This window comes from Marmota monax, unplaced genomic scaffold (genome assembly GCF_021218885.2).
Source record: "Marmota monax isolate L192 unplaced genomic scaffold, Marmota_monax_Labrador192_F-V1.1 WCK01_AAM20220418_F8-fsc00022, whole genome shotgun sequence".
Lineage (NCBI taxonomy): Eukaryota > Metazoa > Chordata > Mammalia > Rodentia > Sciuridae > Marmota > Marmota monax.
In genome coordinates, this window is record NW_026695215.1 from 25,684,250 (window position 1) to 25,712,189 (window position 27,940).

The 27,940-nt window shown below is 36.3% G+C and overlaps 1 protein-coding gene and 1 pseudogene across 7 annotated transcripts in view; one reads left to right on the plus strand and one right to left on the minus strand.

The window, feature by feature from the left end:
* The window catches only part of Rad54l2 (RAD54 like 2), a 156,733-nt gene that overhangs the window by 36,315 nt on the left and 92,478 nt on the right, over positions 1–27,940 (minus strand). The gene's annotated exons all lie outside the window — the stretch shown is intronic.
* LOC124084452 (suppressor of cytokine signaling 2-like) lies at positions 17,557–26,319 on the plus strand (annotated as a pseudogene).

The following is a 27,940-nucleotide window of genomic DNA, read 5'->3' on the forward strand; positions in this document are numbered from 1 at the left end:
ACTATCTTGCCAGGCACAGTGGCAAATGCGTATAATTCCTGTTCCTCAGGAGGCTGAGACAAGAGGATCACAAGGTGGAGAACAGCCTGAGCAATTTAGTGAGACACTGTCTCAAAAAATAAAAGGGGATGGGAATGTAGCTAAGTGCTCCTAGGTTCAATCCCCTATGTGGGGGACTGGGGGAGGGGAGCAGTCACCAAATTAAAAAGGCAAACAACATATGAACTAGGATAAAATATTTATAAGCCATATATCAAATAAGGGGCTAATATTAGAATATATAAAGAACATCACAACTAGACAAGAAAACAAACACCCTGATTTTTTTTTTTTAATGGGAAAGGGACTTAAATAGATACTCCTTGAAGAAAAAAAAAAAAAGAAAGAGGCCAATAAATACATGAAAAGATGCTCAGAAACACTAATCATTAGAAAAATGCAAATCAAAACTATGAGGCAACCATTAGAAGGACTACTCTAAAAAAAATAGAAAACCATAAGTATCGGCAGAAATATAAAATAGCATAGCTGCTATACAGTAAAGAGGTTCCTGAAAAAAAATTGCAAGTATAACTATAATATGATCCACCAACTCCACTTTGGATATGTGTCTTTATTTTTAAAAAAATACCTTTATTTTATTTATTTACTTATTTTTATGTGGTACTGAGGATCAAACCCAGGCCTCACACTTGCTAGGTGAGTGTTCTACCACTGAGCCACAACCCCAGCCCTGGGTATATGTCTTTTTGTGTTGTTCTAACAGAACACTACAGATAGTTGTAGATGGACACAATATCTTTATTTTATTTTATTTATTTATTTTTATGTGGTGCTGAGGATTAAACTCAGTGCCTCATGCGTGCGAGGCAAAGTGCTCTACCACTGAGCCACAACCCCAGCCCCCACAGACTATAGAATAATTTATAAAAAGAAAAAAATTAACTTCTCACAGTTTTGGAAGTGAGAAGTTCAAAATCAAGTTTCCAGCATCTGGCAAAAGCCTGTGGCAGTATCATCTCATGCAAGAAGGGTGAGAAAGCAAGAGGAAAGGGAATTGAACTCATCCTTTCATCAGGAACTAACTTCAGAGATAACTGTCTCACTCTCTGCCATAATTACATTAACCCACTCCTTAGGACAGAGTAAGACCTAATCACTTCTTAAAGGTTCCATCTCTCAACACTGTTGCATTAGAGATTAAGGTCCTAACATATCAGCTTTGGGAATACATTAAAACCATAGGACCATATACCTAAAAGAATTGAAAGCAAGGTCTTGAAGAAGTATTTCTATACTTATGTTCATAGCAACATTATTCACAAGAACTAAAATGTAGAAACAACCTAAGTGTCCATCAACAGATGAATGGATACGCAAAATGTGATATATACATGCAATGGATCTAACGTAGCCTAAACAAGGAAGGCAATTCTGACATTTGCTATAGCATGGATGAACCCAGCATACAGCATACTATAAAATAAGCCAATCACAAAAAGACAATTATAGCATGATTACATTTATATGAGGTACTTAGAATAGCCAAAATCATAAACACAGAAAAAAGTATGGGTTACGAGGGACTGGGGGGAAGAGAAAATGAGGTGTTATTGTTCAACGGGTATACAGTTTCAGTTTTCCAAGATTGAAAGAGTTTGGAGATGGACAGTTGTGATGGTTTCACAAAAAAAAAAATGATTGTACTTAATACCAAAGAACTGTACTCTTAAAATGATTAAGTAAACTAGGTATAATACACACCTGTAATCCCCACAACTCAGGATGATGAGGCAGGAGGATTGCAAATTTGAGGACAGCCTCAGCAACTGAGCAAGACCCTGTCTCAAAATAAAATATAAAAGGGCCTGGGAATGTGGCTCAGTGAGTGGTTAAATGCCACTGGGTTCAATCCCCAATACCAAAATACATATGTATGTATGTATGTATGTATGTATGTATGTATGTATCAAGTATATTTATACAAAAAAAAAATGGGGAAAAAATAGGCGGCTGATTGCATTTGGTATGTTGCCTTTTATTTTGCTGACCACCACAGCATGTCATCCAGAGAGGCTAAAATGCCTCAGCACTGCTATCAGCAAGATATATAGATATAGATATAGATAATTTCCCCCAAAGTCTTATCCCTTGAAAAGTTTTTTAAAACTTTCACTTCTTCCATTTTCTTGCTTTTGAGATTTTAAAGTCATGTCAAGGTTTGATAATCTCAATCCCAAGCTCAACAAAAGCCCTGTCTTCTGGTCACTACATTTTTGGGAGGCAGGGGCAGGGTTAGTTACAAGGGATTGAACCCAGGGGTGCTCCCAACTGAGCTACATCCCCAGTCCTTTTTCATTTTTTGAGAAGAGCGTCTTGCTAAGTTGTGGAGGCTGGATTCAAACTAGGGATCCTCGTGCCTCAGCCTCCCAAATCACTGGGTTTACAGGCATATGTTACCACACTTGGCTGGTGCTTTTTTTTTTTTTTTTAATGTATATATGTATGTTTGTTTGTTTGTTTATTTATTTGCTGGGTGGGAGTGGGGGTGCTGGGGATTTAACTCAGTGGCAACTTACCACAGAGCTACATCCAAGCCCTTTTGATTTTTAAAATTTTATTATTTTTGGGGGGGGGTGGGGGGAGAGACTGAATCCAGAGGCATTTTTCCACTGAGTCACATTCCCAGCCCTATTTATTCATTTATTTATTTAGAGACAGGGTCTAACTAAATTGCTTAGGGTCTGTAAATTGTTGAGATTGTCCTTGAACTTGAGATCCTTCACCCTCAGGAACTGCTGGGACTACAGATGTGTGTCACCATGCCTGACAGGTACCCTATTTTTTAGGAGGCGGTGGGCAACCACATATTGGCACATGCCTCTAATCCTAGCAACTAGGGAAGAAGCTGGGAAAACTAGCCTCAGCAACTTGTAAGACTCTAAATGCTTTGTAGCAGAAGTAGCAAATGGAGTTCAAGAAACTGAAAAAAGCTACTATATCCCCATTCTGTATGCCATTAATTCTCTAGATATCAGATATTGAGGATAAGGTTTTTTTTAAAGATGAAATAAAAAGGATAAAAGGTAGAGTGGGTACCAGAAGTCTATGATTAATTCAAAATTAGGAATTTAGGTTCAACGTTGGTAATGTTGAGTTAGGATGGTAGTAAATTATTAATTTCCGGGTCCTGCTTGAATTTTAAAAAAATATCAATTTTAGCCCAGAGAGAAAATGGCAAATTAGGGGAAGGACACGTTTCCCAGCAGTTCCTTATCATCAGATTTACAAAGTTGGAAAACTGCTCTTCAGTGAAGTAACTCAGGGAACTCACTGAAACATAATACTGGCCTGTAAAAGAAACCATAGGCACACAGAAAGTCCTAAATTTCAAATATAATATAAGAAATAATACATTAGAGATGCGGCAACTTGGCTGGTGGCAGCCACAACCAGAGTTGCTGAGAGAAGGAGGGGAGAAGGCTAACAGAGAAAGAAAAACATGGTAAATTTTTTAAACAAATTTTTTTCAAATTGGCATGGGGGAATCTGTATAATAGAGGGAGGCTGAACTTAATGTACCAAGAGTCAGTGGGAGAAGTGCCTCAATAAACACCAACCAAAAATTGCTCAGTCCACAGGTAGATAGTTCACCAGGAACTGGGATCATAGCATGGAAACCAGGTGCCAGCACAGTAACCACCTGTAAGCACTGCAGGGCAGAGAACAGAGATAGGAGACTGGGAATTCATAAAGGAAGTTATCAGCAGTTTCCAAGTGTACCTGGACCAATGTTACTGAAACAGGGTGCAAAGAAAATTGTGCTTGGAATAGGCAGGCTCTGGATATCAAGGAGAGAAAACTCCCTCTATTGCTAGTACCCCATAAGAGCTATTGAGAAGATGTATATAATAGCCAAACAAGAGTGTCTGCTCTACCTGATAATTCATATTCACATTCATAGCAGTGAATATGAAATCTATGGAGGTTTAGTCCTAAGCTCTTAAGTGTATTTTGCCAGAGGCCCCAAAAATTCAAACATCCAGCAGAGACTGCCATCAGGCCAGCAATAGGGGGGATAGATCAAATCTCAAATACCCACTGACAGAATTCCAAAGATCAGCCAAGACTACTAGAACTTCCAATTTACAACTCTGCACCACCCCCACTACAGGAATACACAATTGTCAGCACTCCCCAATCTATCTAATTACTACACCCAGCTTTGCTTCCTAGCCACAAGAACTGGCAGTTAGGTGAGGAACAAAAAGACATAACTTAACCCCCAGCCCTTGATCCAAGAGTTACAGAGCCAAAAATAAATATAAATATAAAAAATAGAAATTTATCCCTACCAAAAATTAGGCCCTAATTTCTTTCTTTCTTTTTAATTTACATATATTTTTAGTTGTTGATGCACCTTTATTTTATTCTTATTTATATGTGGTGCTGAGAATCAAACCCAGTGACTCACACATGCTAGGCAAGCGCTCTACCACTGAGCCACAACCCCAGCCCAACAAGCCCCTTATTTCTAAGAATTTTCCTCTTTTTTCTTAACTTTTTTTCTACATATTTGCACTTGTTACTATTCCTTTGAAAATCCTTTCAAATATCATTTCAATGTATTTATTTTTTATGGTTTTCCATTCTCCAAGATTTTGTGAGTATATATGTGGGTGTGTGTGTACTCACCATGAGGATAAGTTTGAAATAAACATATATATTCATATAATTTTATTTTCACTTCCATTGCTTTCTTCTGTATCTGTTAATTATATAACTTTGGTTTGACTTAGATGGAGTATAAATATAGGTGGGTTTGAGTTGTTTAGATCTTATATTTACTTGTTTGTATCTTTGTTTTTGTCCCTCTTATTGTCCCATCTTCACTCTTTCCTGACCAATAGCTGAATTTTCCTGTTCTCTCTTCCTCTTTTATTTTATTTATTTTTTTTGAGAAACAGAGAGAGAGAGAGAGAGAGAGAGGAAATTTTAATATGTATTTATTTATTTTAGTTTTCAGCGGACACAACATCTTTGTATGTGGTGCTGAGGATCGAACCCAGCGCCTGACGCATGCCAGGCACATGCCAGGCGAGAGGGCTACCCCTGAGCCACATTCCCAGCCCCTCTTTTATTATTTTAATGACTTTTAGTTGATTTTTAATTCCTCCTTCTTTACAGCCAACATCCACTACCTATCTCCAATCTCTCCTCTTTTCACTTTTTTAAAAAAATATTTCAAACTTTTTCTTGACTTTCTGCCCTATTTTTGCTTCACTTCCCCCTTCCTCTAACAAGGGCAGAAAAGTGATTTAAACATTTCAATTCATGAAGTAGAGATACTGCTGCCAAGAATACTCACAATTCAGGCAAGCAACAGTAAATCTCACCCCACACTTAATCTAGTCCCACCCTAAGCCTCAACATTACTTCAATATATTGAACTGGGGAGATAAAACCCCCAAACCAATAACCAGGCCCCAAGAGGAACAACCAGAGCAGGACCTCAGGTCAGACCCATGGACATCTACTCAAACATCAAAAACAGAGAGAAGTCCCAGAACAAAAAAGGTAACTACACTCAAAAGGATATGCGTTTAAAAGAGGAAAAGGAATCCATCTCAATTGATAAATAACTACAAGACCTCTGAAAACATGAGGAAACAGGATCTTTACCCCCAAATCCAAAATCCGCCAACAGAGGATCCCACAGATATGAAAATGGTTGAGTTTCCAGAGAAAGATTAAAAAAAAAAATGATTATTAAAATGTTCGATGATGTATATATAATACATCAAAATAGAATATATTCTACATCATGTATAACTAAAAAGAAAAAAAAAATTAAAGTTCAATGAACTAAAAAAAGATCTAAGGAAAGAAATAGGAGATGAAAGATCATTTCAAGGGCTGGGGATGTGGCTCAAGCGGTAGCGCCCTCGCCTGGCCTGCGTGCGGCCCGGGTTCAATCCTCAGCACCACAAACAAACAAAGATGTTGTGTCTGCCGAAAACTAAAAAATAAATATTTTTATTTTTTTCTCTCTCTTTTAAAAAAAAAAAAAGATCATTTCAATAAAGAAATAGAGATAATAAAGTTTCCAGTCAGAATTCCCGAAAATGGAAAACAATGAATCAAATTAAGAATCCTCTAGAAAGATTAGATTTCATAGAAAATAAAACTTTAAGCCTTGAAGACAGGATACATAACCTTGAATACTCAGTAGGCAATAAAGTGAAAAAAATAAAAAGCACATGATCAGACTATCTAAGAATTCTAGGAAAGCTTCAAGAGAACAAACCTAAAAGTCACTGGGATAAAAGAGAATGTGGAGTTACAGGCTAATGTCACTAGGAACATTTTTAATGAAATTCTAACAAAAAATTTTCCCATTATCAGAAATGATAGACATCCACATACAAGAGGTATAAAGGACTACATACAGACAAGATCAGAAGAGAATTCTCCAAGACACACCCCAATAAAAATATTTAACATAGAAAATTTAAAAAAAAAGAAATAAGCTGCAAGAGAAAAATGTCAGGTCACATTTTTAGGCCCACCAATAAGGCTCACCTGTGTCTTCTCAACTTAGAATCTAAAATCAAGGAGGTCCTGGAATGAGATATTCCACGCTCTAAAAGAAAATAATTGCCAGCCAAATCGTTATATCCACCAAAGCTTCTTTTCAAATCAATGAAAAAATAAAAACTCTCCATGACAAGAATAAACTGAAAGAATTCATGACCACCAAGCCAGCTCTACAAAAAATACTCAGTGATAAACTGAATAGAGAGGAAACCCCAAAACAACCTCAAAACTCCCAAGTAGATGAGGATCACTAGAAGAACTAAATAAATAAAAATCAAGACAGAATTAAATATAGCAAACAAACCCAAATGGCAGAAAACTAGAAACACATATTCCTAGTAACACTGAATGTAAGTGGTCTCAATTTCTCAATTAAAACACACAGATTAGCAGAATGGATCAAAAACAAGGTCTAAGGCTGGGGTTGTGGCTCAGTGGTAGAGTGCTTGCATAGCATATGTCACGCACTACATTCGATTCTGATAGTAGATAGATAGATAGATACTATATCCATCTACAACTAAAAGTATTTTTTTAAAAAAGGTCCAACTATATGTTGTTTGCAAGAAACTCATCTCATAGGCAAAGATTCCTACAAGTGGATTACAGATTGGTGGAAAAAATATTCTGTACAGATAGTCTGAAAATAAGCAAGACTAGCTGTTCTCATATATGACAAAGCAGATTTCAAGTAAAAATTAATCAGAAGAGACAAAGAATGTCACTACATCCTGGTAAAGGGAACAATCAAACAAGAAGATATAATGATAATAAATATATTTTCCCCAAATGTCAGTATACCTAATTACATTAAAAATGCTTCTTGATTTTAAATCTCAGATAGACACAAATACAATAATACTGTATGGTTTCAATACATCCTTGTCACCAATTGAAAGGTCACCCAAAAATACAGTCAATAAAATTATCTGTGACCTAAATAATACTATAAATCAAATAGACCTAATAGAGAGCTACAGAATATTTCATCCCCCAAAAAGCAGAATTTACCTTTTTAGCAGCTCATGGAACCTTTTCCAAAACAGAGAATATTCTAGACTATAAGATAAGTCTTAACAACTACAAAGAAATTGGATATAGGGCTGGGCTTGTGGCTAAGTGGTAAAGCACTTGCCTAGCACATATAAGGCCCAAGGTTCAATCCTTAGCACCACATACATACATTCATAAATAAATAAATATGTTGTGCCCATCTACAATTAAATATATGTATGTATTTTTTAAATAATTTTTTAAGAGGGAGGGAGGGAGGGAGGGGGGAGAGAGAGAGAGACAGAGAGAGAGAGAGAGAGTTATTTTAGTATTTATTTTTCAGTTTTAGGTGGACACAACATCCTCATTTTATTTTTATGTGGTATTGAGGATCGAACCCATCGCCACGCACATGCCAGGCTAACACATTACAGCTTGAGCCACATCCCCAGCCCTGTATTTTTAATTAGATATAATTCCATGCATCCTATCAGATCATAATGGAATAAAATTAGAAATCAACAGCAAGAAAAATAATAGAAATCACATAATGACATGGAGATTGAACAATATTCTCTTTTTTTTTTAAGAGAGAGAGATTTAATTTTTTTTTTTTTTTTTTTTTAGTTTTCAGCAGACACAACATCTTTGTTTGTATGTGATGCTGAGGATCAAACCCGGGCCGCACGCATGCCAGGCGAGCACGCTACCGCTTGAGCCACATCCCCAGCCCCAGCAATATTCTCTTAAATGAAGGACTGATCAAAGAAGAAATTCTTACAAACAAACGAAATAAGACATACAATATATAAAAATATCTGGGACAGTATGAAAGCAGTTCTAAGAGGAAAATTTATAGTATTGAGTACCTACATTTGAGAGAATTTTTTTTTAATATTTATTTTTAGTTTTCGGTGGACACAACATCTTTATTTTATTTGTATGTGGTGCTGAAGATCAAACCCAGCACCACGCACATGCCAGGCAAACACGCTACTGCTTGAGCCACATCCCCAGCCCAAGTACCTACATTTGAAAAATAGAAAGATCCCAAATAAATAAGCTTATGCTCCACCTCAGGGCCTTAGAAAAGGAAAAACAAACTAATTCCTAAACCAGCACAAGACAAGAAGTAATTAAGATCAGAGCTGAAATTAATGAAATTGAGAAAAGAAAAAAAAAACCCACAAAAATCAATGCAATTAAGAGTTGATTCTTTATAAAGATAAACAAGATCAATAAACCCTTAGCCAAAGACAGAAGACCCAAATAAACAAAAAAAGGAGATATAACCACAGACATTTCTGAAATACAGAGAATTATTAGAAACTATTTTGAAAATTTGTATTACAATAAATTGGAAAATCTAAAGATACTGACAAATTTCTAGACATATACGACCAGCCCAGATTCAATCAGGAAGACACCAAAAACCCAAACAGACTAATATTAAGTAATAAAATTGAAGGCTTTCCAACGAAGAAAAGCCCAGGACCGTATGGATTTTCAGCTGACCTCTACCAGACTTTTAAAAATGAATTAACACCAGTCTTTATCAAATTAGTCCCTGAAATAGAAAGGAAAGGATCACTCCTAAATACATTCTTTGAAGCCAATATAACCCTGATACCAAAACCAGACAAAGTTACATTAAGGAAAGAAAACTATAGACCAATATCCCTGATGAATATAAATGCAAAAATCTTTAATAAAATAATAGTAAACCCCATTCAAAAACACATCAAGGGCTGAGTTTGTAGCTCAGTGGTACAGAGCTTGCCTAGCATGTGTGAGGCACTGGGTTTGATTCTCAGCACCGCACATAAACAAACAAAATAAAGGTCCATTGACAACTTAAAAAAAAAAAAAAAAAACCCACATCAAGATAGACCACCATGAGGCTGGAGATATGGCTCAAGCAGTAGCACGCTCGCCTAGCATGCGTGCAGCCCGGGTTCGATCCTCAGCACCACATACAAAGAAAGATGTTGTGTCCGCCGAATACTAAAAATAAATAAATATTGAAAAAATTCTCTCTCTCTCAAAAAAAAAAAAAGATAGACCACCATGATCAAGTAGGTTTCATCCCAGGGAATGCAAGGTTGGTTCAACACATGCAAATTAATATATGATTCACCATTTAAATAGAATTAAGGGCAAGAATATTCATCATCATCAATAGATGCAGAAAAGTCCAGTGATAAAATCTAGCACCCATTCATGTTGAAAACATTGGTGAAGCCAATTTATTTTATTACTCCAAAGAAATATAGCCAGGGCTGGAATTGTAGCTCAGTGGAAGAGCACCTGCCTAGCATATATGTGTGAAGTACTAGGTTAGATTCTCAGCACTACATATAGATAAATAAGTAAAATAAAGGTCCATGCCAGGCACTATGGCACTCGCCTGTAATACCAGTGGCTCAGGAGGCTGAGACAGGAGGATTATGAGTTCAAATCCAGCCTCATGAACAGGGAGGTGCTAAGCAACTCAGTGAGACCGTGTCTCTAAATAAAATACAAAACAGAGTTGGGGATGTGGCTCAGTGGTTGAGTATATCTGAGTTCAGTCCCCGATACCAAAAAATAAAAATAAAGGTCTATCAACAACTAAAAACCATATTTTTTAATAAATAAATAAATAGAATCTTAGAAAGGCTACATATAACAAACCCAAAGCCAGCATCATACTGAATGGAGAAAAACTGAAAAGTATTTCCTCTAAAATTAGGAATAAGACAAGGATATCCACTCTAACCACCTCTATTCAATATAGTTCTCAAAACTGTAGCCAGGGCAATCAGGCAAAAGAAGGATATTAAAGGGACACAAAAGAAAAGGAAGTCAAATTATCTCTTTTTGTGCTGATGATATGATCCTGTATCTAGAAGACCCCAAAAAAATCAACAGAAGACTTCTAGACTTGATAAATAAATTCAGCATAGTAGCAGGTATACTACAGTAGTGATTTTCCTAAGAAAAAAAATCAGGAAACTACCTCATTCATAACAGCCTCAAAAAAAAAAAAAAAAAAATACTTAGGAACTAATCTAACCAGGAGGTGAAAGAACTCTACAGTGACAATTATAGAATACTGAAGAAAGAAACTGAAGAAGACAAAAGAAGATGGAAAGACCTTATATGTTCTTGGATAGGCAGAATTTATATAGTCAAAATGGCCATACTACCAAAAGCAATATACATATTCAATGCAGTCTCCATCAAAAGAACAGTGACATTCTTCACAGAACTAGAAAAACAGTCCTAAAACTTATTTGGAAGAATAAGAGACTAAGAATAGTCAAAGCAATCCTGAGCAACAAGAGCAATACAGGATGCATCCCAATACCTAATGTCAAATTATACTACAGAGCTACAGTAACAAAAACAGCATGGTATTTACATCAAAGTATACCTGAAGATCAATGAAATAGAAGATACAGAAAAAATCTGCCTATTTACAGTTAACTAATACTCGACAAGGTGCTCAAAAATATATATTGTATGAAAGATAGCCTTTTTAACAAATGGTACTGGGAAAGCTGGTTATTCATATGTTTCATATGTAGAAGAATGAAACTATATCCTTATCTATCACCCTATACAAAAGTCAAATCGAAATGGAACTTTGCAAGTGCTAGAAAAAAAACATAGGATCAATATTCCATCATACTGGTATACACACTGACTTCCTTAACAAGACCCTTAAAGTACATAAAATAAAAACAAAAATGAGTAAGTGGGATGCCATCAAATTAAAAAGCTTCTGCACAGCAAAGAAAATAATTAAGGGCATATTTACCCAAAAAAGATCTAAAATGAGCATACTATAGCAAAGCTACTTCAATGTTTATATCAGCACAATTTACAATAGCCTAATCATGCAATCAGCCCAGATACCCATCAACTGATGAAATGGATTAAGAAAATGTGGTATATATACTCAATGGAGTTTTACTCAGTCAAAAAGAAGAATGAAATTATGGCATTTGCCATTAAATGGATGGAAATAGAGAACAACATCATGCTAAGTAAATAGCTAACAAACTTCAGAAAATCAAGGGTCAAATGTCTTCTATGTGAAAGCTATAGCAAAATAAGGAAAAGAAGGCAAGAAGGAAAATCAGTGGAATAGAAAAAGGAGATAGAGAGGGAGGGAGGAGGAACAGGAAATGGGGGGAATGTAAATTGAATTAAACAAAATCACATTATGTACACATATAAATATGCCACAGAGAATTTCACCTTTATGTATATATAGAAAACATTAATCAAAAATAAATTAGTGGGCTGGGGATGTGCTCAAGCGGTAGCGCATTCACCTGGCATGCACGGGGCACTGGGTTCGATCCTCAGCACCACATAAAAATAAAATAAAGATGTTGTGTTCACCAAAAACTAAAAAATAAATACTAAAAAATTCTCTCTCCCCCCCCTAAAAAAATAAATTAGTGAAAGAAAGCTCCCTATGAAGTAGAATAAGGGAAAATAGAAGGAAAAAAAAGGAAAGAAGGGGAAAGGGGAGACTAAATGAAGTAAATCAAATTCTGTGCACATATGACTTTGTCAAAATGAATCCAACTACCATGTATAACTATAATGATCTAATAAAAAATCAATTTTAAAGGTGGTTTGCAAAAAACTAGTGTTATCATGGATATGTAAAAAATTAGATCTCTTATGTATGGCTGGTAAGAATGTGAAGTGGTACGACTGCTGTGAAAAACAAAACAAGGGTTCCTCAAAAACTTAAACATAAACTAACTTTTAGATCTAGTAATTCTACTTCTAGGTATGTTCTTAAAACAATAGAAAGCAGGAACTCTAACTTATTTTTGTACATCAATGTTCTCAGCAGTATTACAAATAACCTAAATGTCCATTAATAGATGAATGGATAAACAAAATGTGGTACATATATAACACAGAATATTATATATCCTTAAAAAGACTGGAACTCTTGATACACTCCTGGTACAACATGGATCAATCTTGAAGATATTATGCTAAATGAAAGAAGTCACAAAAAGACAAATATTGTATGACTCCATTTAAATTAGGTACATATAAGAGTCAAATAGAGAGGGAGAGAGCAGAATAATAGTTCTGGGTAAAGGGGAAATATAGAATTATTGTTTAACGGATACAGGATGATTTTCAGTACAGGATGATAAAAAAAAGTTCTAATGAGGGATAGTGGTGATGGCTACATAACAATGTGAAAATACTTACTGCCACCAAAGTCAACACTTAAGTGATTAAAAAGGCAATTTAATATTATGGAAATTTTAGTCCCTCCACCATACACATACGCAAAGTTTGCTTAATCATTATGTCAAGAGAAAAAAAAAGCAAAACACAGAATACATATTGTGATTCCATGTATACAAAATGACCAGAACAAATATTTTTTATTTGTTCTTTTTAATTATACATGCAGAATGCATTTTGACATATTATATATACATGGAGTATAATTCCAATTTTTGTGGTTGAACATGACGTGGAGTTAAGTTGGTCATTTATTCATATATGAACAAAGAAAAGTTATATCCAATTCATTCTACTGTTTTATCCCACTTTCATCCCGCCCACCCCACCCCCATCCAATCGGTTGAACTTGCACCCCCACCCCTGCTGCCACCCATTGTTGAGTCCATTTACCAGCAAATGCCATAATTTCATTCTTCTTTATAGCTGAGTTAATATTCCATTGTGTATATGTACCACATTTCCTTTATCCATTCATTTGTTGAAGGGCACCTAGGTTGGTTCCATAGTTTAGCTATTGTGAATTGAGCTGCTATGAACATTGACATGGCTGCATCACTGTAGTATGCTGATTTTAAGTCCTTTGGATATATGCCAAAGAATGGGAAAACTGGATCAAATGGTGGTTCCATTTGAAGTTTTCTGAGGAATCTCCATACTGCTCTCCAGAGTGGTTGCAGCAATTTGCAGTCCCAACAGCAATGTATGAGTGTGCCTTTTCCCCACATCCTCGCCAACATTTATTATTATTTGTATTCTTGATAATTCCCATTTGACTGTAGTGAGATGAAATCTCATTGTAGTTTCAATTTGCATTTCTCTAACTGCTAAAATGTTGAATATTTTTTCATTATGTTTGTTGACTGGTCATATATCTCTGTAAAGTGTCTAGGACAGACAAACTTATAGAGACAAAAAGTACTTTAAGGCTATAGAGAAGAAGGAACAGGAGTGATTTCTTATAAATAATAAGCACAGCAGCTATTTCTGCCATTTCATGGTGCAGGGGAAGATACAACATTACTATGCGAGATACACTAGAGCAGATAGACCCAAAGAATACCTACATTCTCAGTTGCACCCTGCCTCCAATCAAGAGAGCACCAAAAGTAGAAAAAAATCTTATAAACTACAATCCAACCTCTATTCAGCTATGTCCAACTGGAGTTCGGTGATCTAGTCTATCTGCTTCAAAGAGGAAAAGGAAACCCTTTCCAAAGACATCATCCACCTGCAGAGAATGACGTGACTCAAGCCATCTTGAGCTGTAACAACCATGATTGCCCCAGAATAACCCTAATCAGTTTGTACTTTAGTTCCAAACAAACTATAATAGAGAGAGCTGGGGTTGCAGCTCAGTGGTAAAATGCTTGCCTAGCATGTATGAGGCACTGGGTTCAAACCTCAGTACCATAAAAATAAATAAAATGAAGGTATTGTATCCATCTACAACTAAAAAATAAAAACAAACAAATAAAAGACTATAATAGACAAAACTATTACAGTGGTATACAAATCTTTACAACCAGAACCTGGCTCCAGGAATGTGTCTGATTCTTCAATATCATCATAAGAAAAGCCAGGTACATGCCATTCAGGAAAAAAAATCACTTTTGTCCTAACCCATGAATATGTCCCTCTTTCAGACCCAAATTGCAGTGATCTGACCAGGACCATGTTTTAATCAGTAAGTGTCCCAATAAATTGCACAGAATGCTGTGCAATCCTAGCTCTGTCTTCCTCTCTTTCTTCGGTCTAGCAGTATCTTGGGGCCTCATGAAGCAGGACTAGGTTGTTCCAGAATAATTTCTGTAATTTTTTATATGCAAATCCCTCCATTTAATTAAAAAAAATCAGTCATGTCAAGAGACAATACTAAATCATCAAAAATTAAGAGGGGAAAAACAGACAACAGAACCAGACCCACTTGTTATCCAGATACACATATTTAAAATAAATTTTCAAAAAGGAAAGAAAAACTGCTCTGATAAAATATGCAGGGAAACAAAGAAATGGGGGAAATAAAATAGATGGAGATTCTCACTAATTACAATACATAAAGATAGAATGGGAAGGAAATTCTAGAAACAAAATATAAATAACTGAAATCAAAATATTCTATGAATACCAGTTAGGATTAAAGAATAAAACATGAGGGAGATTATAGCAAAATTGTTGGAAACCAAAAATAGAGAAAATCTTAAAAATGATCATAGGTGGGGTAAAGTACATTACCTTCAGGAAGGACAATAATAATAACTTTTTGGGAAATGAAAGACAGTAGAAGATTATGGAAATTTACTATTGTTGAGAGAAAATGCCTGGCAATCCAGAATTCTGTACCACTGATATGACTTTAAAAAAAAAAAAATCAAGGTAAGATAAAGACATTTTCAGATAAACAAAAACTGAGAATTGAATTTGCTGCCAGGAAACTTACACAAAATAAATACTAAAAGGTAGTCCTTCAGACCAAAAGCAGAAATGAAGGAATGAAGAACACCAAAAAAAAATTATATATGTGAAAAATACAAATGAATATTGACTGTATAAAAACAATAATGTGCAAGGCATGGTGTCATATGCCTGTAATCCAGCAATTTGGGAGACTGAGGCAGGAAGATTACAAATTCAAAGCCAACCTCAGCAATGTAGCAAGGCTCTAAGCAACTTAGCAAAACCCTGTCTCAAAATTTAAAAAAAAATTTTTTTTAATAAAATTTTTTTAAAGGGGGATTAGGGATGTGGCTCAGTGGTTAAGTACCCTTGGGTTCAATGGGGGGGGGATGTGTTATAAGATTTAAAACATATACAGATAAAAAATTAAATAAAACATATGTAGAATTAAAATGCATGAGAACAAAAACATAAAAGGCAGGAAAGATGTGAATGGTATTTAAGTGTTTTAAGGTCATAATACAGTTGGGAAATTAAAATACTAATTTTATGTTAGATAAGAATGCATACTATAATCTAGCATAACCACTAAAACTACAGTAAAAAATTATATAGCAAACAGGCTGAGAGAAAACAGAATCATAAAAAAAAAAAAAAAAAGTCAATAGTCAATGTAGGCCTAGTGGTGCACACCTGTAATCCCAGATACTGAGGAGGCTGAGGCAGGAGGATCATGAATTAGAGGTCAGTCTGGAAAATTTAGGGAGACTCTGTTTCAAAATTTTCAGAGGAAAAAGAATCAACAAATGGGACTTACTTAAACTAAAAAGTTTTTTCTCAGCAAGAGAAACAATAAGAGAGGTAAATAGGGAGCCTACATCATGGGAACAAATTTTTAAACCTCACACTTCAGATAGAGCCCTAATATCCAGAGTATACAAAGAACTCAAAAAATTAAACAATAAGATAATAACCCAATCAACAAATGGGCCAAGGACCTGAACAGACTCTTCTCAGAGGAGGACATACAATCAATCAACAAGTACATGAAAAAGTGCTCACCATCTCTAGCAGTCAGAGAAATGAAAATTAAAACCACCCTAAGATACCATCTCACTCCAGTAAGATTGGCAGCCATTATGAAGTCAAACAACAACAAGTGCTGGTGAGGATGTGGGGAAAAGGGTACTCCTGTACATTGCTGGTGGGACTGCAAATTGGTGCAGCCAATTTGGAAAGCAGTATGGAGATTCCTGGGAAAGCTGGGAATGGAACCACCAATTGACCCAGCTATTCCACTTCTTGGACTATTCCCTAAAGACCTTAAAAGAGCATACTATAGGGACACTGCTACAACAATGTTCATAGCAGCACAATTCACAATAGCTAGACTGTGGAATCAAACCTAGATGCCCTTCAATAGATGAATGGATAAAAAAATGTGGCATTTATACACAATGGAGTATATTACTCTGCACTAAAAAATGACAAAATCATGGAATTTGCAGGGAAATGGATGGCACTAGAGCAGATTATGCTAAGTGAAGCTAGCCAATCCCTTAAAAATAAATGCCAAATGTCTTCTTTGATATAAGGAGAGCAACTAAGAACAGAATAGAGAGGAAGAGCATGAGAAGAAGATCACCACTAAACAGGGACGAGAGGGGGGGAGGGAAAGAGAGAGAAAAGGGAAAATGCAATGTAATGTAAAGGAAGGAGACACTCATTGTTATACAAAATTACATAAGAGATGGGCTGGGGATGTGGCTCAAGCGGTAGCGCGCTCGCCTGGCATGCGTGCCGCCCGGGTTCGATCCTCAGCACCACATACAAACAAAGATGTTGTGTCAGCCAAGAACTGAAAAAATAAATATTAAAAAAAAAAAAATTACATAAGAGGAAGTGAGGGGAAAGGGGAAAAAAAACAAGAGAGAGAAATGAATTACAGTAGATGGGGTAGGGAGAGAAGATGGGAAGGGAGGGGAGATAGTAGAGGATAGGAAAGGCAGCAGAATACAACATACAATAGTATGGCAGTAGGTAAAAAGTGGATGTGTAACCGAAGTGAATCTGCAATATGTATATAGGGTAAAAATGGGAGTTCATAATCCGCTTGAATCAAATGTATGAAATATGTCAAGAACTTTGTAATGTTTTGAACAACTAATAAAAAAAAAAAAGGCCCCCTGTGGGCAGAGCATTCCAGATGGTCTCTCTCCTTCCTAAAAGATGCTTTTTTATAATCCATTGTATTAGCTAAATGAGGTTATACAAGAAATGTTATATATGCCCTTCAGAATGACGCTGGGTGCTCATAATGGAAGAAATCATTTCTCTTCAACTTTCTATGGGCAACAAAGGCCTCAGCTGCAGAGGTTTTCATTTGGAGCAGAAACGTAAAGATTATTTCTTGTTTACATTTTAGTCTCGTACACATTTTGTTTATAAGGTGTGTGAGTTTTTTTCCTTCTCTGTGAATGTTTTTATTGAGTTTAATAAAGATTTGCCACATAAAAAAAAAATTTTTTTTTAGAGGGCTGGAAATGAAACACAGTGGTTAAGTGCTCACCTAGCATGCCTGAGGGACTGAGTTCAATCCCTAGGATGGGGAAAAAAAAAATTCAACTTGATTAATCCTAAAGTAAGCAAGGGGGGAAAAAAATGCTAGGCACAGTGGAGCACACCTGTAATCCCAGCAACTCTGGAGGCTGAGACAGGAGGATCACGAGTTCAAAGCCAGCCTCAGCAACAGTGAGTCCCGAAGCAACTCAGTGAGACCCTGTTTCTAAATAAAACACAAAATAGAGCTGGGGATATGGCTCAGTGGTTGAGTGGCCCTAAATTCAATCCCCAGTACTGCCCTCCCCCACCAAAAAAAAAAAAAACGTGAGACAGGACTGGGGATATAGCTCAGCCGGCATGTGTGAGGCCCTAGGTTCAATCCCTAGCACCATTAAAAAAAAAAAGGAAAAAAATAATAAGGGCTGGGGATGTGGCTCAAGCGGTAGTGCGCTCGCCTGGCATGCGTGCGGCCCAGGTTGGATCCTCAGCACCACATACAAACAAAGATGTTGTGTCCGCCAAGAACTAAAAAATAAATATTAAAAAAAAAGAAAAAAATAATAAGATGATAAATTTCAACATTAGATCAGTAATTACATTATATTAACGAAGGAAATGTTTCACATAAAAGACTAAAATGGCTAGACTGAATTAAAAATCTAAAACCCAACTATCTGTTCTTGGCAAGGAACACAAATTAAGAACACAAAAAGCTAAAAGCAAAGTATAAACACTTAATAAATACCAACTGATGGGCTAGTGCACTTGCCTAGTTTGTGGGAGGCACTGGGTTCAATTCACAGCACCACAGAAAAGTAAATTTAAAAAATAAAAGTATGTGTCCATCTACAGCTTTAAAAAAAGGAGGGGGATGGTTCATAGTGACAAAGGGGTCACTATAAAAGGAAGAAATAGCAATACCAAAACTGTATGCCCACAATAACTTGTCTTCAAAATACATCAAAACTGACAAAACTAAATGGAGAAATAGTCAAATCTATAAGTATAGTGAGAGACTAGCATACCTACTTCAATAACTAAGAGCCAAGAGTTAAAAAAAAAAATTGGTAAAGATATAGAAAAGCTGAACAGAAACAATTAAAATTACAAGTTACTTGACATATTTAAATGTTTCACCCAACAGTGACAGAAAACACATTCTTTTCAACAGTTCATGTATCAGTTAACCAAAACTGCCCACATAATGGAGCATAAGGCAAACCTCAACAAATTTCAAACTGAACTCATTCAGAGCATGTATGATACAAAAGTCAAATTATCCATAAGTCAATAAAAGAAATATCAGGAGGCTGTGGATAAAATTCAGTGGCAGAATGCTTGCCTAGAATGCATGAGGCCAGGGGGTTTGATCCCCAGCACCACCCAAAACAAAAAAATTATTGAAACTATAAAGTAATCATATAACACTGTAGAAAACTGAGGTTTAAACTTCCATTTTCGGCCAGAAGAAATAAATCATCCTGAACTAGTCCTCTGAGGTGATTTCTTTAATAGCTGCAAATCATTTGACTCTTCTCTTTATAACCAAATGACTGAGACAGAAAGTGACAATGGGTAGCTTACTAAATCATAAGGCAATGCAGATTCCACTTTGTTGCTATTTCAACTTTAATCACCATATGACTACAATGTCATGAGAAACCAACAAGCCTGAATGACCCAAAACATTACTAAAACTAAATTTAAAAGACCTAAATAAGCGCAGATATGCCATGTTCATGGCGTAGAAGACTCAATATCACTAAGCCTATTCTTCCTAAATTGAACTGACTCCATACAACCCGAATCAAAATCTCAAGGTTTTTTTCACTGAAATTGACAAGTTGAGCCTAAAATTTTAATGAAAATGCAGAGAACCCAGGCAATTCAGATAATTTTGGAAAAGAAAAACAAATTTGAGGGGTTGGGTATAAGTTCAGTGATAAAATGCATGTTTAGCACACATGAGGACCTGAGTTCAATCCCTAGCAAAAGGGGGATAGGAGGCACCTATAATCCCTGCTGAGGCAGGAGGATTCCAAGTTTAAAATCAGTCTGGGCAAACTTTGCAAGACCTGGTATCAGAATAAAAAAATTTTAAAAGGGGCTAAAGATGTAGTTCGGTGGTAGAGTGCACCTGAGTTCACTCCTCTGTATCAAAACTAGGATCCTACAAAAAAACAAAAAACAACAAAAAAAAAAAAACTAGGATCCTTAGACTACTTAGGTTCAAACTACAAAAATTATGGTTTGCATAAGGATAGACAAAAACCAGTGGAATACAAAATCAGATCACATACTTATGGTCAATTGATTCTTTACAGAGGCACCAAAATATATGCATGTGTTGCCCAATAACAGCAATACAATTCAGAGAAATGCATACATTACTTGATTTCTTTTTCATGGGATCATCATAGAGTACTCTTACACAAAGTAAAAATTGCAACAATGTCACTAGGCGATATAATCAATCCCTCTCTCTAAATCTGACAAGGGGTCTTGCTAAATTGCCAAAGTTGATCTTAAATTTACGATCTTCCTGCCTCAGCCTAACAAGTCAGATTACCAAGCACTAGGATTACAGGTGTGTGCCACTATCCACTGGACCCAGCTTCAGATCCTTTAAAAAAAAAAAAAGATACCAGGGCTGCACAGGGTTTCTCAACCTCAGCACCTGACATAGTAGGCTAAATAATGCTTTGATATAGTCTATCCTGTGTACTGTAAGATATATGAAAACATTCCTGGCCCCTATCCACTAGATTTTAGAAGCACCTTCCCAAATGTGATAACCAAAAATGTCTCCGGACTTTGCCAATATCCCCTCAGGGGCAAAATCATTACGAATTAAGAGTTACTTCTTTAACAGAAGCTAAAACAGTTTTTCAAAAAATCATTTCTAAACATAACTACACATCTTTCAGCCTATCTGAAATTCTATCCCTGTATGGCAGAGATTTTAATTTTGATTATGCTCGGTAATCATGAAGATTTTTTCAGTTACCTTTGTAACCACAAGCACTAGGTACCAAATTCTCAGTAAACTAAAGACAAAAAGGAACTTTTGAGCCAAATGTAGAAAAAAGAAAGACTAAGTCTGATACCTTGAAGGATTCTAGTTTAATTTCTGAGTAACCTAATGACTTATGAAAATACATAAAACATATCCCTAATTCAACTAAAGTTTTATAGGCTTTGTAATATTTAGAAAAAATTCACTAAGTCAGAATTTTTATATCCAAATTGAAGCCAAAGACACCAATGAAAACTAAATTCCAATTTCTTCTAAACCAGACATTGTTGGTGCACACCTGTAATTTCAGCTACTCAGGAGGCTGAGGCAGAGGATCACAAGTTTGAGGCCAGCCTGGGCAAATTACCAAGACCATGTCTCCAAAAAAAAAAAAAAAAAAGAGCTGGGGGTATAGCTTAGTGGTAGATTAAAACTTGGGTTTTATAAAACTGAGTTTTGATTAAAACCCAAGTTTTAATCTCTAGTACCTCAAAAAATGTTAAATTTAATTTAAAAAATAATGTCCTATGTCCTTTTACTTTATCACTCATGAAAACAAAATGACTATCAATTGGAAAGACTGCTTTAATTAACTACAAAATTATAGATTTTTTACAACAAAGAACATCGTGAACAAAGTTAAAAGATAATCTATTGGAGCTGGGGATGTGGCTCAAGCAGTAGCGTGCTCACCTGGCATGTGTGCGGTCTGGGTTCGATCCTCAGCACCACATACAAAAAAAGATGTTGTGTCCAGCGAAGATTAGAAAATAAATATTTTAAAAATTCTCTCTCTCTCTCTCAAAAATAAATAAATAAATAAGATAATCTATTGACTAGATGTTACTTTTGTGTGTGTGTGTGTGTGTGTGTAGCTGGGGATTGAACCCAGAGTCTTCTGCATGCAAGGCAAGCACTCTACCAACTGAGCTATATCCCCAGCCACTATGTTATTTATTGAACAGCTAGTGTATCCAGAATATAATAAAAAACACTTAAAAATATGAAAAAATGCCACTTTCTCATATAACCAAAATTGATGTCAAAATTTATGTGTATTGATTTTATATCCCTACTTCACAAACTTTAAATGACTCTTGAAGTACTCCCCCACTTTCTTCAATCACCCAACTTCATTATTCCACCAGATATGAGAAAAAAAATCCACTGATTTTGTCTCTCTCTACCCCAAATCCTTAATGCCAAAACAAGAATGCTAAAGCAAATATTCATCTTAATATTCCCCATTCCCTCCATCCCCTGGAATTCCAGAAACAACCCCATAACTAGCCATCATCACACATTATGAAAGGTAAACTCCACATCCCAGGGAACAATGTGGAAAACCAAGTTCTTCTTGGAATAGCTACAGTTCATTCAAGAATAAGAAGGTGCAAAAAAGCATTTGACAAAATACAGCACCCTTTCATATATATTCAAGACACTAGAGAAACTAGGGATATAGGAACATACCTCAACAATGTAAAAGCTATCTATGCTAAGCCCAAGGTCAGCATTATTCTCAGCAGAGAAATATTGGAAGCATTCCCTCTAAAAACTGGAACAAGACAAGGATGACCTCTTTCACCACTTTTGTTCCATACAGTCCTTGAAACTCTAGCCAGAGCAATTAGACAAAAGAAATTAAAGGAATGCAAATAGGAAAAGAAGAACTCAAACTATCATTATTCACTGATGACTTTATTCTATACTTAGAGAATCCAAAAAACTCCACCAGAAAACTTCTAGATTTAATAAATGAATTTGGCAAAGTAGCAGGATATAAAAATCAATACCCGTAAATCAAACGCAATTCTATTTTTTTTAAATATTTATTTTTTAGTTTTCGGCGGACACAACATCTTTGTTTGTATGTGGTGCTGAGGATCGAACCTGGGCCGCATGCATGCCAGGCGAGCGCGCTACCACTTGAGCCACATCCCCAACCCAAATGCAATTCTATACATCAGTGATTAGCCCTCTGAAAGAGAAATTAGGAAAACTACCCCATTCACAATAGACTCAAAAAAATATAATACTTGGCAACAACTTAACAAAAGAGGTAAAAGACCTCTACAATGAAAACTACAGAACACTAAAGAAAAAAACTGAAGAAACCTCAGAAGATGGAAAGACGGCTCATGTTCTTGGATAGGAAGAATTAATATAGTCAAAATGCCATACTACCCAAAGTGCTATACAGATTCAATGCAATTCCAATGAAAATCCCAAAAACATTTCTTACAGAAATAGAAAAGGCAATCATGAAATTAATTTGGAAAAATAAGAGACCCAGAATAGCCAAAGCAATCCTTAGCAAGAAGAGTAAAGCAAGAGGCCTCTCAATACCAGATCTTAAACTATACTACAGAACTATAGTAATAAAAACGGCATGGTATTGGCACCAAAATAGAGATGTAGACCAATGGTACAGAATAGAAGATACAGAGACAAACCCCCATAAATACAGTCATCTCATACTAGACAAAGGAACCAAAAACATACACTGGAGAAAAGATAGACTCTTCAACAAATGGTACTGGGAAAACTGGAAATCCATATGCAGCAAAATGAAATTAAACCCTTATCTCTCACCACACACAAAACTCAACTCAAAGTGGATCACGGACTTAGGAATTAGACAAAAGACCCTGCACCTAATAGAAGAGAAAGCAGGCCCATCAAGTCAGATTAGGTACTGACTTCCTTAACATGATACCTAAAGTGCAAAATATAAAATCAAGAATCAATAAATGGGATGAATTCAAACTAAAAAGCTTATTTGCAGCAAAGGAAACAATAAATAATGTGAAGGGAGAGCCTACAGAATGGGAGAAAATCTTTATCACATGAACATCAGATAGAGCATATAAAGAACTCAAAAAACTTAACACCAAAAAACCAAATAACCCATGGGGCTGGGGTTGTGGTTCAGCAGTACAGCACTCGCCTAGAACATGTGAGGTCCTGGGTTCGATCCTGAGCACCACATAAAAATAAATACATAAAATAAAGGCATTGTGCCCAACTACATCTAAAAAATAAATATTAAAAAAATAATAAAATAACCCAATCAATAAATGGGCTAAGGAACTGAACAGACACTTCTCAGAAGAGGATATACAATCAATCAACAAATATATGAAAAAAATGTTCAACATCTCTAGTAATCAGATAAATGCAAATCAAAACTACTCTAAGATTTCATCTCACTCCAGTCAGAATGACAGTTATCAAGAATATAAGCAACAGTAAGTGTTGGCAAGGATGTGGAGGAAAAGGTACACTCACACATTACTGGTGGGACTGCAAATTGGTGCAACCACTCTGAAAAGCAGTATAGAGATTCCTTGGAAAACTGGGAATGGAACCACCATTTGACCTAGGTATCCCACTCCTTGATCTATAACCAAAGGACTTAAAATCAGCATACTACAGCGATGCAACCTCATCAATGTTTATAGCAGCTCAATTCACAATAGCTACCCTACAGAACTAAATGCCCTTCAATGGATGAATGGACAAAGAAACTGTGGTATATATACACAACAGAATATTACCCAGCATTAAAAGAGAATAAAATTATGGAATTTGCAGGTAAATGGATGAAATTGGAGAATATCATGCTAAGTGAAGTAAGCCAATCCCAAAAAACAAAGGCCAAATGTATTCTCTGATAAGTGGGGGAGAGGTGGAGAATGGTGGAATTTTGAACTGGACAGAGGAAAGTGAGGGGAGTGGAGAAGGCACGGGGATAGGAAAGATGGTGGAATGAGACAGGCATCACCTGTACATGTGTGAATCTATCATGTACAACCAGAAAAATGAAAAGTTATGCTCCATTTGTGTACAATGAATCGAAATGCATTCTGCTATCATGTACATTTAGAATTTTAAAAAATACATAGGCAATATCATAATGGCAACCAAAAAAAGAACAAGCTGAACAAGCTGACCTGAGACTAGCTTGCAAAAGCTCTACCAAAGGACTCAAGTGACAATAGGATAGCCAGTCTTTATTCAAAAGCTCCCTTAGCAATTTTCCCTCCATGAGTCCCCTCTCCTCTCCCATTCCCACCTTGTGCCCCCATCCCCAACTCCAAGACTGAGTAATGAACCCAGGGCCTCACAAGCACTAGACAAGCACAGATTCTCAGTCTTTTTTATTTTATCTTGGGACAGGGTCTCACTAAGTTACCCAGGCTGGCATGGAACTTGTGACCCTCCTGCCTGAGCCTCCACAGGCATTTCAGGCATGTGCCACCACACCGAGCTCTTTCAGATTTTTAGAAAGGAATGGTTCAGGGATCTAAACAGAAAGACAGGGACTAAGGAAGGTTTTCTAGTGTATTTCCCAAAGTAAGTGACCCAAACATTGGAAAAATAAAAACAGAACTACAGACTGACACATACCATTCATGGAAACTTCAGAATCACTAAAGGGCTAGTGTTTCCTCCAACTGCTATTAAGCACTATGAGGAATAAAATAGTTCTGGATGTTATATAACTAGGGTTGGAGCTGGTAAAAGGGCCACCAATGTCAATCATCAATCTGTGCTTGGGTTTCTGCCCTTCTCAGAGATTCTAGCTGGCAGCCTCTCTCAAGGTGGTGCAGAAAGAACTTCAGGTAAGCCTGGGAGCTGAGGGGAGGAGGCCTTTACAGACCTCTGCATCCCCAAAGAGGAGACTTTTTAAAGAATTAAGAGAACAAGCTGGTTTGCAGACTTGGGAGATTGTGGCCCTTCTCTCTGGGGTTTAGGCAGGTAAAGTTCCACATTACAACCATTCTCCCTCCCAGAAATCCACTTTAAATGGTGTCACAGGTGCAGAATTACCATATAAATAATCCATAACACAAACTTCATTAAGGCCCCACAACAACTAAGAAATAAGTAGGAGGTCAAAGTATTTCTGTAGTACTGGGTAATGAACCCAGGGCTTCTCAGTGGGGGACCGCTGAGTCAGCCAAGGAACCATCCTCTGAGGCAGCACACATGGTGAAGGCCCTGCACCAGCTGGGTCAAACAGGATGGTACTGGGGAACTATGACTGTTAATGAAGCCAAAGAGAAATTAAATGAGGTGCCAGAAGAAACTTTCTGGACTAGAGATAGTTTGCATTTAGACTACCTAATATCTGTTAAAACATCAGCTGGACCAACTAATCTGAACTGAGTACCAAGATGGAAATTCAGATTGGATTCTATCATAATTGACAAGCCCAAGCTTAAGCAATTTAACAGTGTAGTTCATCTGATTGACTACTATGTTCAAATGTGTAAGGATAAGTGGTGGGGCCTAGAAGCCCCCGTGTAATGGGACTGTTCACCTTTATCTGACCAAACCACTCTACACATCTGCATCATCTCTTCAGCATTCTGTCAGTTGACAAATGTACAGGTACCATCTGTGGACTGCCTTTACTAACAAGATTAAAAGATTACTTGGAATGTAAAGTTGAGCTGCAACTGTGTATAATATAAATCAAAATGCATTCTGCTGTCATATATACCTAATTATAATTAATTAATTAATTTTAAAAAAGATTACTTGGAAGAATATAAATCCCAGGTATAAGTGTTTCTGTTTTTCTAATCATCATATAGAGTATCTCCAAATGCAGCTGTGCAAAAGAGAACCAAAACTTGAGCGACTGGATAACTGCACAGAATTCTAAAAACTGCTGAAGTCAACCTAATTTAAATGCATAAAAAAGTAGCTAGGTATTTAAAGTTCCCCTAGATATTTTCACCTGAGTGATGCTTCCTCTCCTAGGCTGACCAAGACCAATCTATTCTTTTAAATCAAAAATAAAATGCCTCAACTGAAGGCTGAGGGAGCTATTTTATCAGAATGCCCTGTCTTTCAGAAGTTCGTTTGCATTAGGTCAAAGGTCCAAGCTCTAAGCACAGTAAGGAAGAGCTCCAAGTGGAGTACTGAAGAAGCAAACCGAACCAAGCTGATGCAGGCTTACCTTGAATTTATACGCCTGGTGGTCAGTATCTTCAAGGACATTTTATATGTTACATTCTGATATGTTTTGTCAAACACATAATGCTTGTGAGTATTTGTCCCTCATTTTTATGCAATTAATCAAATCAACCCCCCCAAAAAAAGTAATCATGAAATCCTGTATTTTTCTTTTTACTATAGGTATGAACTCTCTCCTGGGAATGAGTACTGTAGTAATCCATTTCAAGGGAGCCTTATTTCAGAAATATTTCAAACTGGTACAAACAGAGAAGACTTTCTCTTTTCCTCTAAGGCTAAAGATAAGAATGTCATGTTCTACAGGTGCAACTTAATCCTGTTAATAAAAACCAGTATAGATATAGACATTTTACCCTTTGAAGTAGCTGTGTCCCAACCCGTTGCCATTGATTTTTTTGGAAATGGCTTTAGAAATTTCCCAGTCCATGAACTGTCTAACCAAGGACATCAGTAGTAGTTTCTTTTCTACTGTGCAGAATACTTTGACTTAATTTTCTTCCAGATATAGGGGGATACCTGCCTGTTTTTCAAAGTGTTTATTTACTACTGCTACTAGATACACTAGAATGTATTAAATAAAGAAAAAAAAACTGACTTTTTAAAATATATAATAAATTAGAAGAGCTTTCAATGGGCTGAGGTGGGAGGATCGCAAGTTCAAGGGCAACTTATGGAAATCCTATCTCAAAATTAAAAAATAAAAAGGACTAGGGGTGTAATTCAGTGGTAGAGTACCCTTGGGTTCAATCCCTAGTATAATCATTCAATCACACACACTTTAAAACTATCCCTCCCACTGGGTAGGGTGGCAAACACATAGTCCTAGTTACACAGGAGATTGAAAGAGGAGGATAGCAAGTTTAAGGCTAGCCTAAGAAACTAGATGAGAAACTGTTTCAAAATTTAAAAAATAAATTTAAAGGGCTAGGGATCTAACTCAGTGGTAGAGCACATGCCTAGCAAGTACCAGGCACCAGGTTTAATCCAAAATACCACACACACACACACACAAAAAAAAAATACACATTACAAACACACACCCCAAAAATTCAACCACATAAACACACCCCCCAAAAAAGAAAAGAAAGAAAAGGATAAAATCTTAAAATGTTT